This window comes from Scyliorhinus torazame, chromosome 4 (genome assembly GCF_047496885.1).
Source record: "Scyliorhinus torazame isolate Kashiwa2021f chromosome 4, sScyTor2.1, whole genome shotgun sequence".
Classification (NCBI taxonomy): Eukaryota; Metazoa; Chordata; class Chondrichthyes; order Carcharhiniformes; family Scyliorhinidae; genus Scyliorhinus; species Scyliorhinus torazame.
In genome coordinates this window covers 61,188,453-61,204,476 of record NC_092710.1, presented here as the reverse complement: position 1 = coordinate 61,204,476, position 16,024 = coordinate 61,188,453, and the positions used below count along the sequence as shown (strand labels likewise).

At 44.0% G+C, this 16,024-nt stretch overlaps 7 non-coding genes across 7 annotated transcripts; all 7 read right to left on the bottom strand.

The window, feature by feature from the left end:
- Positions 1-3,337: 3,337 nt before the first annotated feature.
- trnas-aga (transfer RNA serine (anticodon AGA)) lies at positions 3,338-3,419 on the bottom strand. The gene has a single exon. It is a non-coding gene; the product is annotated as a tRNA-Ser (tRNA).
- A 1,906-nt stretch (positions 3,420-5,325) lies between these two features.
- On the bottom strand, positions 5,326-5,407 carry trnas-aga (transfer RNA serine (anticodon AGA)). The gene has a single exon. It is a non-coding gene; the product is annotated as a tRNA-Ser (tRNA).
- A 1,904-nt stretch (positions 5,408-7,311) lies between these two features.
- Positions 7,312-7,393, bottom strand: trnas-aga (transfer RNA serine (anticodon AGA)). The gene has a single exon. It is a non-coding gene; the product is annotated as a tRNA-Ser (tRNA).
- A 1,877-nt stretch (positions 7,394-9,270) lies between these two features.
- Positions 9,271-9,352, bottom strand: trnas-aga (transfer RNA serine (anticodon AGA)). Its single transcript has one exon. It is a non-coding gene; the product is annotated as a tRNA-Ser (tRNA).
- Positions 9,353-11,258: 1,906 nt separating this feature from the next.
- Positions 11,259-11,340, bottom strand: trnas-aga (transfer RNA serine (anticodon AGA)). Its single transcript has one exon. It is a non-coding gene; the product is annotated as a tRNA-Ser (tRNA).
- Positions 11,341-13,246: 1,906 nt separating this feature from the next.
- On the bottom strand, positions 13,247-13,328 carry trnas-aga (transfer RNA serine (anticodon AGA)). Its single transcript has one exon. It is a non-coding gene; the product is annotated as a tRNA-Ser (tRNA).
- A 1,904-nt stretch (positions 13,329-15,232) lies between these two features.
- On the bottom strand, positions 15,233-15,314 carry trnas-aga (transfer RNA serine (anticodon AGA)). The gene has a single exon. It is a non-coding gene; the product is annotated as a tRNA-Ser (tRNA).
- Positions 15,315-16,024: the final 710 nt, after the last annotated feature.

The window sequence follows — 16,024 nt, the reverse complement described above, 5'->3', positions numbered from 1 at the left end:
TTATCAAATATCAGTTCGATACTCCCCTCGCTTCAGATCAAAAATGCCCAAATGTCACAAAAATATTCTGAACATTCTTCTAAATCCACGAACCAGTTCACATTCAGATGCAGAAATACTCCCTCCCACCTCCCTCGCTGCTGCCTGCCGATGGAAATGACCCGCCAGCAATCCAATGGCTTTCTCACCATATTCACAGCCAATCCCTTGCGCGCCTCCATTGCTGAACCGCCCTCCCTTTCGATAGAAGATCAAACTTCACCGGCAACTCCTTCCTCCTCACTACATGTCCCTCTTCCGTGTGCATCAGATATATTCCATCGCCCGCCAACATCTCCCCGATCAACGCTGCCCTCCCTTCCGCGCCTCGCTACCTACCTTTGCCTTGAATGAAATTACCTCCCCTCACTCCCGCCTTCCATACCTTGCAAACCACGGACGGCGAGACGTTCCCATTTTGGTTCATTTCCACATACTCCTCAATCACTTTCCCCATCTTAATGCAAAAAATCGGGTCTGCAATCAAACCCACAATGGCAAGTCATTGTGAACAATAAAGAAGAAGCCGGAGTTCAATGGAAGGTAGGTGGAGTTTGACACTATGGTTATTTGAATTGCACCCACGGACGTCTTTCGAGTCACAAAGCAACGTTCGCGACTTGAGAGTCCTCATTTGATCGCCCTAAGGTTAAATTGGCAATGCTCGGTAACAGAACCCGGATCCAGTGCTTGGGAGACAGCCAATATTCCTGACTGACGGGTGAGTGAGGATTATTTCTCTCCATGCTGGTCTTGACTTGTTCCCTCTTAATTTCTAGTAATTATTCAACCATCTAAATATATATTGCGATATACACTATCCAAAAAGCATTCACATTGTCTTAGTTTGGAGATAGCCATGATTTGGAGATGCCGGTGTTGGACTGTGGTGAGCACAGTAAGATGTCTTACAACACCAGGTTAATGTCCAACAGGTTTGTTTCGAAACACTGGCTTTTCTGCATTCACCATAGCCAATCCCTGGACAAAATTGAAAATTTGAATTGTTCCTCGCATGATTCAGGCATTTTACTTCTCCCCTCCCTGGTCAATAACGCTTGCCCATGGCCGAAGTCTTCATCAGCAAGCTGAATGTACATCTCCGTTCACTCATTAATAGCATATGTTCCATTGTAAAATTCTTATCCAGAAAGCGCTGTGTACTTTTCCAATCACTGAATAATAACACATGTTGAACTGTGTCCCGACTTTTCAAATAGAGCGCACTCTGTTGGGAAAAACAACTCGTCTTTTTGCAAAGTGTGGGATACCATTTCGCATCAGACACCATTCGTTCCAAAGAACGTGGTGAAACTTGAACCTGAATGAGAAAAAGGGAATACGTCATCGGCAGGGTTCGAACCTCGGCGGGGAGACCCCAATAGATTTCTACTCCATCGCCTTAACCACTCGGCCACGACTACATGAGCGCAAAAGCTGCTTCGGTGATTTGACGCGGAAGGTATTTTTTTATTCGGGAGGAGCAGGCAGACACACATAATACAATTCTGAACATTATTGTGTTCATAATAAGTATTCTTTCATTCAGAACCTGACGAAATCCAAACCCGAGATGAGCCAATAGCTTTGTTAAGGTTGCTATAAGAATGTTTTGATAGCAACGCTTTGTTGAATTAGGAAATGCCATTTGATTTGATTTAAATTCGCAATTTGCTGTTGGACTCTGTGCATTTTCTTTCTGTATTTGTTGCAGGGCGATAATGCACCGACAGAAATCACAATACAAACTGGAGTTACTCCTGGATTCTGAAAATGCAGGAATTATCCTCAGGGTCCAGAAACATCTGGGTTAAAGCAAATCCATTAGATTTCAACTCACAAAAACAGAAACTTCAGGGGAAACTCAGCCGGTCTGGCATCATCAGTGGAGAGAGAAACGGAGTTAACGTTTCCACTCCGCATCAACTAAAGGGAGGATTTTACATTTATTATCAAATATAAGTTCGATACTCCCCGCGCTTCAGATGCAAAATGCCCAAATGTCACAAAAATATTATCAACATTCTTCTAAATCCACGAACCAGTTCACATTCAGATGCAGAAATACTCCCTTCCACCTCCATCGCTGCTGCCTGCCGATGGAAATGACCAGCCAGCCATCCAATGGCTTGTTCACCATACTCATAGCCAATCCCTTGCGGGCCTCCATTGCTGAACAGCCCTCCCTTTCGATAGAAGATCAAACATCACCTGCAACTCCTTCCTCCTCACTAAATGTGCCGCTTCCGTGTGCATCAGATAGATTCCATCGCCCGCCAACATCTCCCTGATCCACGCTGCCATTCCTAACGCGCCTCGCTAACCACCTTTGTCTTGAATGAAATGACCTCCCCCCTCACTACCGCCTTCCATACCTTCCAAACCACGGACGGCGAGACGATCCCATTTTGGTTCATTTCCACATACTCCTCAATCACTTTCTCCTCTTAATGCAAAAAATTGGGTCTGCCATCAAACCCACAATGGCAAGTAATTGTTAACAATAAAGAAGAAACCTGAGTTCAATGGAAGGTAGATGGAGTTTGAAACTATGGTTATTTGAATTGCACCCGCGGACGTTCGCGACTTGAGAGTCCTCATTTGATCGCCACAAGGTTAAATTGGCAATGCTCGGTAAGCGAACCCGGATCTCGTGCTTGGGAGACAGCCAACATTCCTGACTGACGGGTGAGTGAGGCTTATTTCTCTCCATGCTTGTTCCCTCTTAGTTTCTAGTATTTATTCAACCATCTACAATCAATTTGCGATATACACTATCCAAAAATCATTCACATTGTCTTAGTTTGGAGATAGCCATGATTTAGAGATGCCGGTGTTGGACTGTGGTGAGCACAGTACGATGTCTGACAACACCAGGTTAACGTCCAACAGGTATGTTTCGAACCACTAGCTTTTCTGCATTCACCATAGCCATTCCCTGGACAAAATCGAAAATTGGAATAGCTGCTCGCATGATTCAGGCTTTTACTTCTCCCCTCCCTAGTCAATAACGCTTGCCCATGGCCTAACTCTTCATCAGCAAGCTGAATGTACATCTCCGTTCACTAATTAATGGCATATGTTCCATTGTATAATTCTTATCCAGAAAGCGTTGTGAACTTTTCCAATCACTGAATAATAACACATGTTGAACTGTGTCCCGATTTTTCAAATAGAGCGCACTCTGTTGGGAAAAACAACTCGTCTTTTTGCAAAGTGTGGGATACCATTTCGCATCAGACACCATTCGTTCCAAAGAACGTGGTGAAACTTGAACCTGAATGCGAAAAAGAACATACGTAGTCGGCAGGGTTCGAACCTGCGCGGGGAGACCCCAATGGATTTCTAGTCCATCGCCTTAACCACTCGGCCACGACTACACAAGAGCAGATGCGGTTCGGTGATTTGACGCGGAAGGCATTTTTTTATTCGGTAGTAGCAGGCAGACACACATAATACAATTCTCAACATTATTGAGTTCGCAATAAATATTCTTTCATTCAGAACCTGACGAAATCCAAACCCGAGATGAGCCAATAGCTTTGTTAAGGTTGCTATAGGAACGTTTTGATAGCACCGCTTTGTTGAATTAGGAAATGCCATTTGATTTGATTTAAAATCGCAATTTGCTGTTGGACTCTGTGCATTTTCTTTCATTATTTGTTGACAGGGCGATAATGCACCGACAGAAATCAAAATACAAACTGGAGTTAGTGCTGGATTCTGAATATGCAGGTCTTATCCTCAGGGTCCAGAAACATATGTGTTCAAGCAAATCCATTAAAGTTCAACACACAAAAACAGAAACTTCAGGGAAAACTCAGCCGGTCTGGCATCATCAGTGGAGAGAGAAACGGAGTTAACGTTTCCACTCCGCATCAACTAAAGAGAGGATTTTACATTTATTATCAAATATCAGTTCGATACTCCCCTCGCTTCAGATTAAAAATGCACAAATGTCACAAAAATATTCTGAACATTCTTCTAAATCCACGAACCAGTTCACATTCAGATGCAGATATACTCCCTCCCACCTCCCTCGCTGCTGCCTGCCGATGGAAATGACCCGCCAGCAATCCAATGGCTTTCTCACCATATTCACAGCCAATCCCTTGCGGGCCTCCATTGCTGAACCGCCCTCCCTTTCGATAGAAGATCAAACTTCACCTGCAACTCCTTCCTCCTCACTACATGTCCCTCTTCCGTGTGCATCAGATATATTCCATCGCCCGCCAACATCTCCCCGATCAACGCTGCCCTCCCTCCCGCGCCTCGCTACCTACCTTTGCCTTGAATGAAATTACCTCCCCTCACTCCCGCCTTCCATACCTTGCAAACCACGGACGGCGAGACGTTCCCATTTTGGTTCATTTCCACATACTCCTCAATCACTTTCCCCATCTTAATGCAAAAAATCGGGTCTGCCATCAAACCCACAATGGCAAGTCATTGTGAACAATAAAGAAGAAGCCTGAGTTCAATGGGAGGTAGGTGGAGTTTGAAACTATGGTTATTTGAATTGCACCCACGGACGTCTTTCGAGTCACAAAGCAACGTTCGCGACTTGAGAGTCCTCATTTGATCGCCCTAAGGTTAAATTGGCAATGCTCGGTAACAGAACCCGGATCCAGTGCTTGGGAGACAGCCAATATTCCTGACTGACGGGTGAGTGAGGATTATTTCTCTCCATGCTGGTCTTGACTTGTTCCCTCTTAATTTCTAGTATTTATTCAACCATCTACAATATATTTGCGATATACACTATCCAAAAAGCATTCACATTGTCTTAGTTTTGAGATAGCCACAATTTGGAGATGCCGGTGTTGGACTGTGGTGAGCACAGTAAGATGTCTTACAACACCAGGTTAATGTCCAACAGGTTTGTTTCGAAACACTGGCTTTTCTGCATTCACCATAGCCAATCCCTGGACAAAATTGAAAATTTGAATTGTTCCTCGCATGATTCAGGCATTTTACTTCTCCCCTCCCTGGTCAATAACGCTTGCCCATGGCCGAAATCTTCATCAGCAAGCTGAATGTACATCTCCGTTCACTCATTAATAGCATATGTTCCATTGTAAAATTCTTATCCAGAAAGCGCTGTGTACTTTTCCAATCACTGAATAATAACACATGTTGAACTGTGTCCCGACTTTTCAAATAGAGCGCACTCTGTTGGGAAAAACAAGTCGTCTTTTTGCAAAGTGTGGGATACCATTTCGCATCAGACACCATTCGTTCCAAAGAACGTGGTGAAACTTGAACCTGAATGTGAAAAAGGGAATACGTAATCGGCAGGGTTCGAACCTGCGCGGGGAGACCCCAATGGATTTCTACTCCATCGCCTTAACCACTCGGCCACGACTACATGAGCGCAAAAGCTGCTTCGGTGATTTGACGCGGAAGGTATTTTTTTATTCGGGAGGAGCAGGCAGACACACATAATACAATTCTGAACATTATTATGTTCATAATAAGTATTCTTTCATTCAGAACCTGACGAAATCCAAACCCGAGATGAGCCAATAGCTTTGTTAAGGTTGCTATAAGAATGTTTTGATAGCACCGCTTTGTTGAATTAGGAAATGCCATTTGATTTGATTTAAATTCGCAATTTGCTGTTGGACTCTGTGCATTTTCTTTCTGTATTTGTTGACAGGGCGATAATGCACCGACAGAAATCACAATACAAACTGGAGTTAGTGCTGGATTCTGAAAATGCAGGAATTATCCTCAGGGTCCAGAAACATCTGGGTTAAAGCAAATCCATTAGATTTCAACTCACAAAAACAGAAACTTCAGGGGAAACTCAGCCGGTCTGGCATCATCAGTGGAGAGAGAAACGGAGTTAACGTTTCCACTCCGCATCAACTAAAGGGAGGATTTTACATTTATTATTAAATATAAGTTCGATACTCCCCGCGCTTCAGATCCAAAATGCCCAAATGTCACAAAAATATTATCAACATTCTTCTAAATCCACGAACCAGTTCACATTCAGATGCAGAAATACTCCCTTCCACCTCCATCGCTGCTGCCTGCCGATGGAAATGACCAGCCAGCCATCCAATGGCTTGTTCACCATACTCATAGCCAATCCCTTGCGGGCCTCCATTGCTGAACAGCCCTCCCTTTCGATAGAAGATCAAACTTCACCTGCAACTCCTTCCTCCTCACTAAATGTGCCGCTTCCGTGTGCATCAGATATATTCCATCGCCCGCCAACATCTCCCCGATCAACGCTGCCCTCCCTCCCGCGCCTCGCTACCGACCTTTGCTTGAATGAAATTACCTCCCCTCACTCCCGCCTTCCATACCTTGCAAACCACGGACGGCGAGACGTTCCCATTTTGGTTCATTTCCACATACTCCTCAATCACTTTCCCCATCTTAATGCAAAAAATCGGGTCTGCCATCAAACCCACAATGGCAAGTCATTGTTAACAATAAAGAAGAAGCCTGAGTTCAATGGAAGGTAGGTGGAGTTTGAAACTATTGTTATTTGAATTGCACCCACGGACGTCTTTACAGTCACAAAGCAAGTTCGCGACTTGAGAGTCCTCATTTGATCGCCACAAGTTTAATTGGCAATGCTCGGTAAGCGACCCCGCATCTAGTGCTTGGGAGACAGCCAACATTCCTGACTGACGGGTGAGTGAGGATTATTTCTCTCCATGCTGGTCTTGACTTGTTCCCTCTTAGTTTCTAGTATTTATTCAACCATCTACAATATATTTGCGATATACACTATCCAAAAAGCATTCACATTGTCTTAGTTTTGAGATAGCCATGATTTGGAGATGCCGGTGTTGGACTGTGGTGAGCACAGTACGATGTCTTACAACACCAGGTGAACGTCCAACAGGTATGTTTCCAAACACTAGCTTTTCTGCATTCACCATAGCCAATCCCTGGACAAAATCGAAAATTGGAATTGTTGCTCGCATGATTCAGGCATTTTACTTCTCCCCTCCCTGGTCAATAACGCTTGCCCATGGCCGAAGTCTTCATCAGCAAGCTGAATGTACATCTCCGTTCACTCATTAATAGCATATGTTCCATTGTAAAATTCTTATCCAGAAAGCGCTGTGTACTTTTCCAATCACTGAATAATAACACATGTTGAACTGTGTCCCGACTTTTCAAATAGAGCGCACTCTGTTGGGAAAAACAAGTCGTCTTTTTGCAAAGTGTGGGATACCATTTCGCATCAGACACCATTCGTTCCAAAGAACGTGGTGAAACTTGAACCTGAATGAGAAAAAGGGAATACGTAATCGGCAGGGTTCGAACCTGCGCGGGGAGACCCCAATGGATTTCTACTCCATCGCCTTAACCACTCGGCCACGACTACATGAGCGCAAAAGCTGCTTCGGTGTCATTTGACGCGGAAGGTATTTTTTTATTCGGGAGGAGCAGGCAGACACACATAATACAATTCTGAACATTATTGTGTTCATAATAAGTATTCTTCCATTCAGAACCTGACGAAATCCAAACCCGAGATGAGCCAATAGCTTTGTTAAGGTTGCTATAAGAATGTTTTGATAGCACCGCTTTGTTGAATTAGGAAATGCCATTTGATTTGATTTAAATTCGCAATTTGCTGTTGGACTTTGTGCATTTTCTTTCTGTATTTGTTGACAGGGCGATGATGCACCGACAGAAATCACAATACAAACTGGAGTTAGTGCTGGATTCTGAAAATGCAGGAATTATCCTCAGGGTCCAGAAACATCTGGGTTAAAGCAAATCCATTAGATTTCAACTCACAAAAACAGAAACTTCAGGGGAAACTCAGCCGGTCTGGCATCATCAGTGGAGAGAGAAACGGAGTTAACGTTTCCACTCCGCATCAACTAAAGGGAGGATTTTACATTTATTATCAAATATAAGTTCGATACTCCCCGCGCTTCGGATCCAAAATGCCCAAATGTCACAAAAATATTATCAACATTCTTCTAAATCCACGAACCAGTTCACATCCAGATGCAGAAATACTCCCTTCCACCTCCATCGCTGCTGCCTGCCGATGGAAATGACCAGCCATCCATCCAATGGCTTGTTCACCATACTCATAGCCAATCCCTTGCGGGCCTCCATTGCTGAACAGCCCTCCCTTTCGATAGAAGATCAAACTTCACCTGCAACTCCTTCCTCCTCACTAAATGTGCCGCTTCCGTGTGCATCAGATCGATTCCATCGCCCGCCAACATCTCCCTGATCCACGCTGCCATTCCTAACGCGCCTCGCTAACCACCGTTGTCTTGAATGAAATGACCTCCCCCCTCACTACCGCCTTCCATACCTTCCAAACCACGGACGGCGAGACGTTCCCATTTTGGTTCATTTCCACATACTCCTCAATCACTTTCTCCTCTTAATGCAAAAAATTGGGTCTGCCATCAAACCCACAATGGCAAGTAATTGTTAACAATAAAGAAGAAACCTGAGTTCAATGGAAGGTAGATGGAGTTTGAAACTATGGTTATTTGAATTGCACCCGCGGACGTTCGCGACTTGAGAGTCATCATTTGATCGCCACAAGGTTAAATTGGCAATGCTCGGTAAGCGAACCCGGATCTCGTGCATGGGAGACAGCCAACATTCCTGACTGACGGGTGAGTGAGGCTTATTTCTCTCCATGCTTGTTCCCTCTTAGTTTCTAGTATTTATTCAACCATCTACAATCAATTTGCGATATACACTATCCAAAAATCATTCACATTGTGTTAGTTTGGAGATAGCCATGATTTAGAGATGCCGGTGTTGGACTGTGGTGAGCACAGTACGATGTCTGACAACACCAGGTTAACGTCCAACAGGTATGTTTCGAACCACTAGCTTTTCTGCATTCACCATAGCCATTCCCTGGACAAAATCGAAAATTGGAATAGTTGCTCGCATGATTCAGGCTGTTACTTCTCCCCTCCCTAGTCAATAACGCTTGCCCATGGCCTAACTCTTCATCAGCAAGCTGAATGTACATCTCCGTTCACTAATTAATGGCATATGTTCCATTGTATAATTCTTATCCAGAAAGCGTTGTGAACTTTTCCAATCACTGAATAATAACACATGTTGAACTGTGTCCCGATTTTTCAAATATTGCGCACTCTGTTGGGAAAAACAACTCGTCTTTTTGCAAAGTGTGGGATACCATTTCGCATCAGACACCATTCGTTCCAAAGAACGTGGTGAAACTTGAACCTGAATGCGAAAAAGAACATACGTAGTCGGCAGGGTTCGAACCTGCGCGCGGAGACCCCAATGGATTTCTAGTCCATCGCCTTAACCACTCGGCCACGACTACACGAGAGCAGATGCTGTTCGGTGATTTGACGCAGAAGGCATTTTTTTATTCGGCAGTAGCAGGCAGACACACATAATACAATTCTCAACATTATTGAGTTCGCAATAAATATTCTTTCATTCAGAACCTGACGAAATCCAAACCCGAGATGAGCCAATAGCTTTGTTAAGGTTGCTATAGGAAAGTTTTGATAGCACCGCTTTGTTGAATTAGGAAATGCCATTTGATTTGATTTAAAATCGCAATTTGCTGTTGGACTCTGTGCATTTTCTGTCATTATTTGTTGACAGGGCGATAATGCACCGACAGAAATCAAAATACAAACTGGAGTTAGTGCTGGATTCTGAAAATGCAGGTCTTATCCTCAGGGTCCAGAAACATATGTGTTCAAGCAAATCCATTAAAGTTCAACACACAAAAACAGAAACTTCAGGGAAAACTCAGCCGGTCTGGCATCATCAGTGGAGAGAGAAACGGAGTTAACGTTTCCACTCCGCATCAACTAAAGAGAGGATTTTACATTTATTATCAAATATCAGTTCGATACTCCCCTCGCTTCAGATTAAAAATGCACAAATGTCACAAAAATATTCTGAACATTCTTCTAAATCCACGAACCAGTTCACATTCAGATGCAGATATACTCCCTCCCACCTCCCTCGCTGCTGCCTGCCGATGGAAATGACCCGCCAGCAATCCAATGGCTTTCTCACCATATTCACAGCCAATCCCTTGCGGGCCTCCATTGCTGAACCGCCCTCCCTTTCGATAGAAGATCAAACTTCACCTGCAACTCCTTCCTCCTCACTACATGTCCCTCTTCCGTGTGCATCAGATATATTCCATCGCCCGCCAACATCTCCCCGATCAACGCTGCCCTCCCTCCCGCGCCTCGCTACCTACCTTTGCCTTGAATGAAATTACCTCCCCTCACTCCCGCCTTCCATACCTTGCAAACCACGGACGGCGAGACGTTCCCATTTTGGTTCATTTCCACATACTCCTCAATCACTTTCCCCATCTTAATGCAAAAAATCGGGTCTGCCATCAAACCCACAATGGCAAGTCATTGTGAACAATAAAGAAGAAGCCTGAGTTCAATGGGAGGTAGGTGGAGTTTGAAACTATGGTTATTTGAATTGCACCCACGGACGTCTTTCGAGTCACAAAGCAACGTTCGCGACTTGAGAGTCCTCATTTGATCGCCCTAAGGTTAAATTGGCAATGCTCGGTAACAGAACCCGGATCCAGTGCTTGGGAGACAGCCAATATTCCTGACTGACGGGTGAGTGAGGATTATTTCTCTCCATGCTGGTCTTGACTTGTTCCCTCTTAATTTCTAGTATTTATTCAACCATCTACAATATATTTGCGATATACACTATCCAAAAAGCATTCACATTGTCTTAGTTTTGAGATAGCCACAATTTGGAGATGCCGGTGTTGGACTGTGGTGAGCACAGTAAGATGTCTTACAACACCAGGTTAATGTCCAACAGGTTTGTTTCGAAACACTGGCTTTTCTGCATTCACCATAGCCAATCCCTGGACAAAATTGAAAATTTGAATTGTTCCTCGCATGATTCAGGCATTTTACTTCTCCCCTCCCTGGTCAATAACGCTTGCCCATGGCCGAAATCTTCATCAGCAAGCTGAATGTACATCTCCGTTCACTCATTAATAGCATATGTTCCATTGTAAAATTCTTATCCAGAAAGCGCTGTGTACTTTTCCAATCACTGAATAATAACACATGTTGAACTGTGTCCCGACTTTTCAAATAGAGCGCACTCTGTTGGGAAAAACAACTCGTCTTTTTGCAAAGTGTGGGATACCATTTCGCATCAGACACCATTCGTTCCAAAGAACGTGGTGAAACTTGAACCTGAATGCGAAAAAGAACATACGTAGTCGGCAGGGTTCGAACCTGCGCGCGGAGACCCCAATGGATTTCTAGTCCATCGCCTTAACCACTCGGCCACGACTACACGAGAGCAGATGCTGTTCGGTGATTTGACGCAGAAGGCATTTTTTTATTCGGCAGTAGCAGGCAGACACACATAATACAATTCTCAACATTATTGAGTTCGCAATAAATATTCTTTCATTCAGAACCTGACGAAATCCAAACCCGAGATGAGCCAATAGCTTTGTTAAGGTTGCTATAGGAAAGTTTTGATAGCACCGCTTTGTTGAATTAGGAAATGCCATTTGATTTGATTTAAAATCGCAATTTGCTGTTGGACTCTGTGCATTTTCTGTCATTATTTGTTGACAGGGCGATAATGCACCGACAGAAATCAAAATACAAACTGGAGTTAGTGCTGGATTCTGAAAATGCAGGTCTTATCCTCAGGGTCCAGAAACATATGTGTTCAAGCAAATCCATTAAAGTTCAACACACAAAAACAGAAACTTCAGGGAAAACTCAGCCGGTCTGGCATCATCAGTGGAGAGAGAAACGGAGTTAACGTTTCCACTCCGCATCAACTAAAGAGAGGATTTTACATTTATTATCAAATATCAGTTCGATACTCCCCTCGCTTCAGATTAAAAATGCACAAATGTCACAAAAATATTCTGAACATTCTTCTAAATCCACGAACCAGTTCACATTCAGATGCAGATATACTCCCTCCCACCTCCCTCGCTGCTGCCTGCCGATGGAAATGACCCGCCAGCAATCCAATGGCTTTCTCACCATATTCACAGCCAATCCCTTGCGGGCCTCCATTGCTGAACCGCCCTCCCTTTCGATAGAAGATCAAACTTCACCTGCAACTCCTTCCTCCTCACTACATGTCCCTCTTCCGTGTGCATCAGATATATTCCATCGCCCGCCAACATCTCCCCGATCAACGCTGCCCTCCCTCCCGCGCCTCGCTACCTACCTTTGCCTTGAATGAAATTACCTCCCCTCACTCCCGCCTTCCATACCTTGCAAACCACGGACGGCGAGACGTTCCCATTTTGGTTCATTTCCACATACTCCTCAATCACTTTCCCCATCTTAATGCAAAAAATCGGGTCTGCCATCAAACCCACAATGGCAAGTCATTGTGAACAATAAAGAAGAAGCCTGAGTTCAATGGGAGGTAGGTGGAGTTTGAAACTATGGTTATTTGAATTGCACCCACGGACGTCTTTCGAGTCACAAAGCAACGTTCGCGACTTGAGAGTCCTCATTTGATCGCCCTAAGGTTAAATTGGCAATGCTCGGTAACAGAACCCGGATCCAGTGCTTGGGAGACAGCCAATATTCCTGACTGACGGGTGAGTGAGGATTATTTCTCTCCATGCTGGTCTTGACTTGTTCCCTCTTAATTTCTAGTATTTATTCAACCATCTACAATATATTTGCGATATACACTATCCAAAAAGCATTCACATTGTCTTAGTTTTGAGATAGCCACAATTTGGAGATGCCGGTGTTGGACTGTGGTGAGCACAGTAAGATGTCTTACAACACCAGGTTAATGTCCAACAGGTTTGTTTCGAAACACTGGCTTTTCTGCATTCACCATAGCCAATCCCTGGACAAAATTGAAAATTTGAATTGTTCCTCGCATGATTCAGGCATTTTACTTCTCCCCTCCCTGGTCAATAACGCTTGCCCATGGCCGAAATCTTCATCAGCAAGCTGAATGTACATCTCCGTTCACTCATTAATAGCATATGTTCCATTGTAAAATTCTTATCCAGAAAGCGCTGTGTACTTTTCCAATCACTGAATAATAACACATGTTGAACTGTGTCCCGACTTTTCAAATAGAGCGCACTCTGTTGGGAAAAACAAGTCGTCTTTTTGCAAAGTGTGGGATACCATTTCGCATCAGACACCATTCGTTCCAAAGAACGTGGTGAAACTTGAACCTGAATGTGAAAAAGGGAATACGTAATCGGCAGGGTTCGAACCTGCGCGGGGAGACCCCAATGGATTTCTACTCCATCGCCTTAACCACTCGGCCACGACTACATGAGCGCAAAAGCTGCTTCGGTGATTTGACGCGGAAGGTATTTTTTTATTCGGGAGGAGCAGGCAGACACACATAATACAATTCTGAACATTATTATGTTCATAATAAGTATTCTTTCATTCAGAACCTGACGAAATCCAAACCCGAGATGAGCCAATAGCTTTGTTAAGGTTGCTATAAGAATGTTTTGATAGCACCGCTTTGTTGAATTAGGAAATGCCATTTGATTTGATTTAAATTCGCAATTTGCTGTTGGACTCTGTGCATTTTCTTTCTGTATTTGTTGACAGGGCGATAATGCACCGACAGAAATCACAATACAAACTGGAGTTAGTGCTGGATTCTGAAAATGCAGGAATTATCCTCAGGGTCCAGAAACATCTGGGTTAAAGCAAATCCATTAGATTTCAACTCACAAAAACAGAAACTTCAGGGGAAACTCAGCCGGTCTGGCATCATCAGTGGAGAGAGAAACGGAGTTAACGTTTCCACTCCGCATCAACTAAAGGGAGGATTTTACATTTATTATTAAATATAAGTTCGATACTCCCCGCGCTTCAGATCCAAAATGCCCAAATGTCACAAAAATATTATCAACATTCTTCTAAATCCACGAACCAGTTCACATTCAGATGCAGAAATACTCCCTTCCACCTCCATCGCTGCTGCCTGCCGATGGAAATGACCAGCCAGCCATCCAATGGCTTGTTCACCATACTCATAGCCAATCCCTTGCGGGCCTCCATTGCTGAACAGCCCTCCCTTTCGATAGAAGATCAAACTTCACCTGCAACTCCTTCCTCCTCACTAAATGTGCCGCTTCCGTGTGCATCAGATATATTCCATCGCCCGCCAACATCTCCCCGATCAACGCTGCCCTCCCTCCCGCGCCTCGCTACCGACCTTTGCTTGAATGAAATTACCTCCCCTCACTCCCGCCTTCCATACCTTGCAAACCACGGACGGCGAGACGTTCCCATTTTGGTTCATTTCCACATACTCCTCAATCACTTTCCCCATCTTAATGCAAAAAATCGGGTCTGCCATCAAACCCACAATGGCAAGTCATTGTTAACAATAAAGAAGAAGCCTGAGTTCAATGGAAGGTAGGTGGAGTTTGAAACTATTGTTATTTGAATTGCACCCACGGACGTCTTTACAGTCACAAAGCAAGTTCGCGACTTGAGAGTCCTCATTTGATCGCCACAAGTTTAATTGGCAATGCTCGGTAAGCGACCCCGCATCTAGTGCTTGGGAGACAGCCAACATTCCTGACTGACGGGTGAGTGAGGATTATTTCTCTCCATGCTGGTCTTGACTTGTTCCCTCTTAGTTTCTAGTATTTATTCAACCATCTACAATATATTTGCGATATACACTATCCAAAAAGCATTCACATTGTCTTAGTTTTGAGATAGCCATGATTTGGAGATGCCGGTGTTGGACTGTGGTGAGCACAGTACGATGTCTTACAACACCAGGTGAACGTCCAACAGGTATGTTTCCAAACACTAGCTTTTCTGCATTCACCATAGCCAATCCCTGGACAAAATCGAAAATTGGAATTGTTGCTCGCATGATTCAGGCATTTTACTTCTCCCCTCCCTGGTCAATAACGCTTGCCCATGGCCGAAGTCTTCATCAGCAAGCTGAATGTACATCTCCGTTCACTCATTAATAGCATATGTTCCATTGTAAAATTCTTATCCAGAAAGCGCTGTGTACTTTTCCAATCACTGAATAATAACACATGTTGAACTGTGTCCCGACTTTTCAAATAGAGCGCACTCTGTTGGGAAAAACAAGTCGTCTTTTTGCAAAGTGTGGGATACCATTTCGCATCAGACACCATTCGTTCCAAAGAACGTGGTGAAACTTGAACCTGAATGAGAAAAAGGGAATACGTAATCGGCAGGGTTCGAACCTGCGCGGGGAGACCCCAATGGATTTCTACTCCATCGCCTTAACCACTCGGCCACGACTACATGAGCGCAAAAGCTGCTTCGGTGTCATTTGACGCGGAAGGTATTTTTTTATTCGGGAGGAGCAGGCAGACACACATAATACAATTCTGAACATTATTGTGTTCATAATAAGTATTCTTCCATTCAGAACCTGACGAAATCCAAACCCGAGATGAGCCAATAGCTTTGTTAAGGTTGCTATAAGAATGTTTTGATAGCACCGCTTTGTTGAATTAGGAAATGCCATTTGATTTGATTTAAATTCGCAATTTGCTGTTGGACTTTGTGCATTTTCTTTCTGTATTTGTTGACAGGGCGATGATGCACCGACAGAAATCACAATACAAACTGGAGTTAGTGCTGGATTCTGAAAATGCAGGAATTATCCTCAGGGTCCAGAAACATCTGGGTTAAAGCAAATCCATTAGATTTCAACTCACAAAAACAGAAACTTCAGGGGAAACTCAGCCGGTCTGGCATCATCAGTGGAGAGAGAAACGGAGTTAACGTTTCCACTCCGCATCAACTAAAGGGAGGATTTTACATTTATTATCAAATATAAGTTCGATACTCCCCGCGCTTCGGATCCAAAATGCCCAAATGTCACAAAAATATTATCAACATTCTTCTAAATCCACGAACCAGTTCACATCCAGATGCAGAAATACTCCCTTCCACCTCCATCGCTGCTGCCTGCCGATGGAAATGACCAGCCATCCATCCAATGGCTT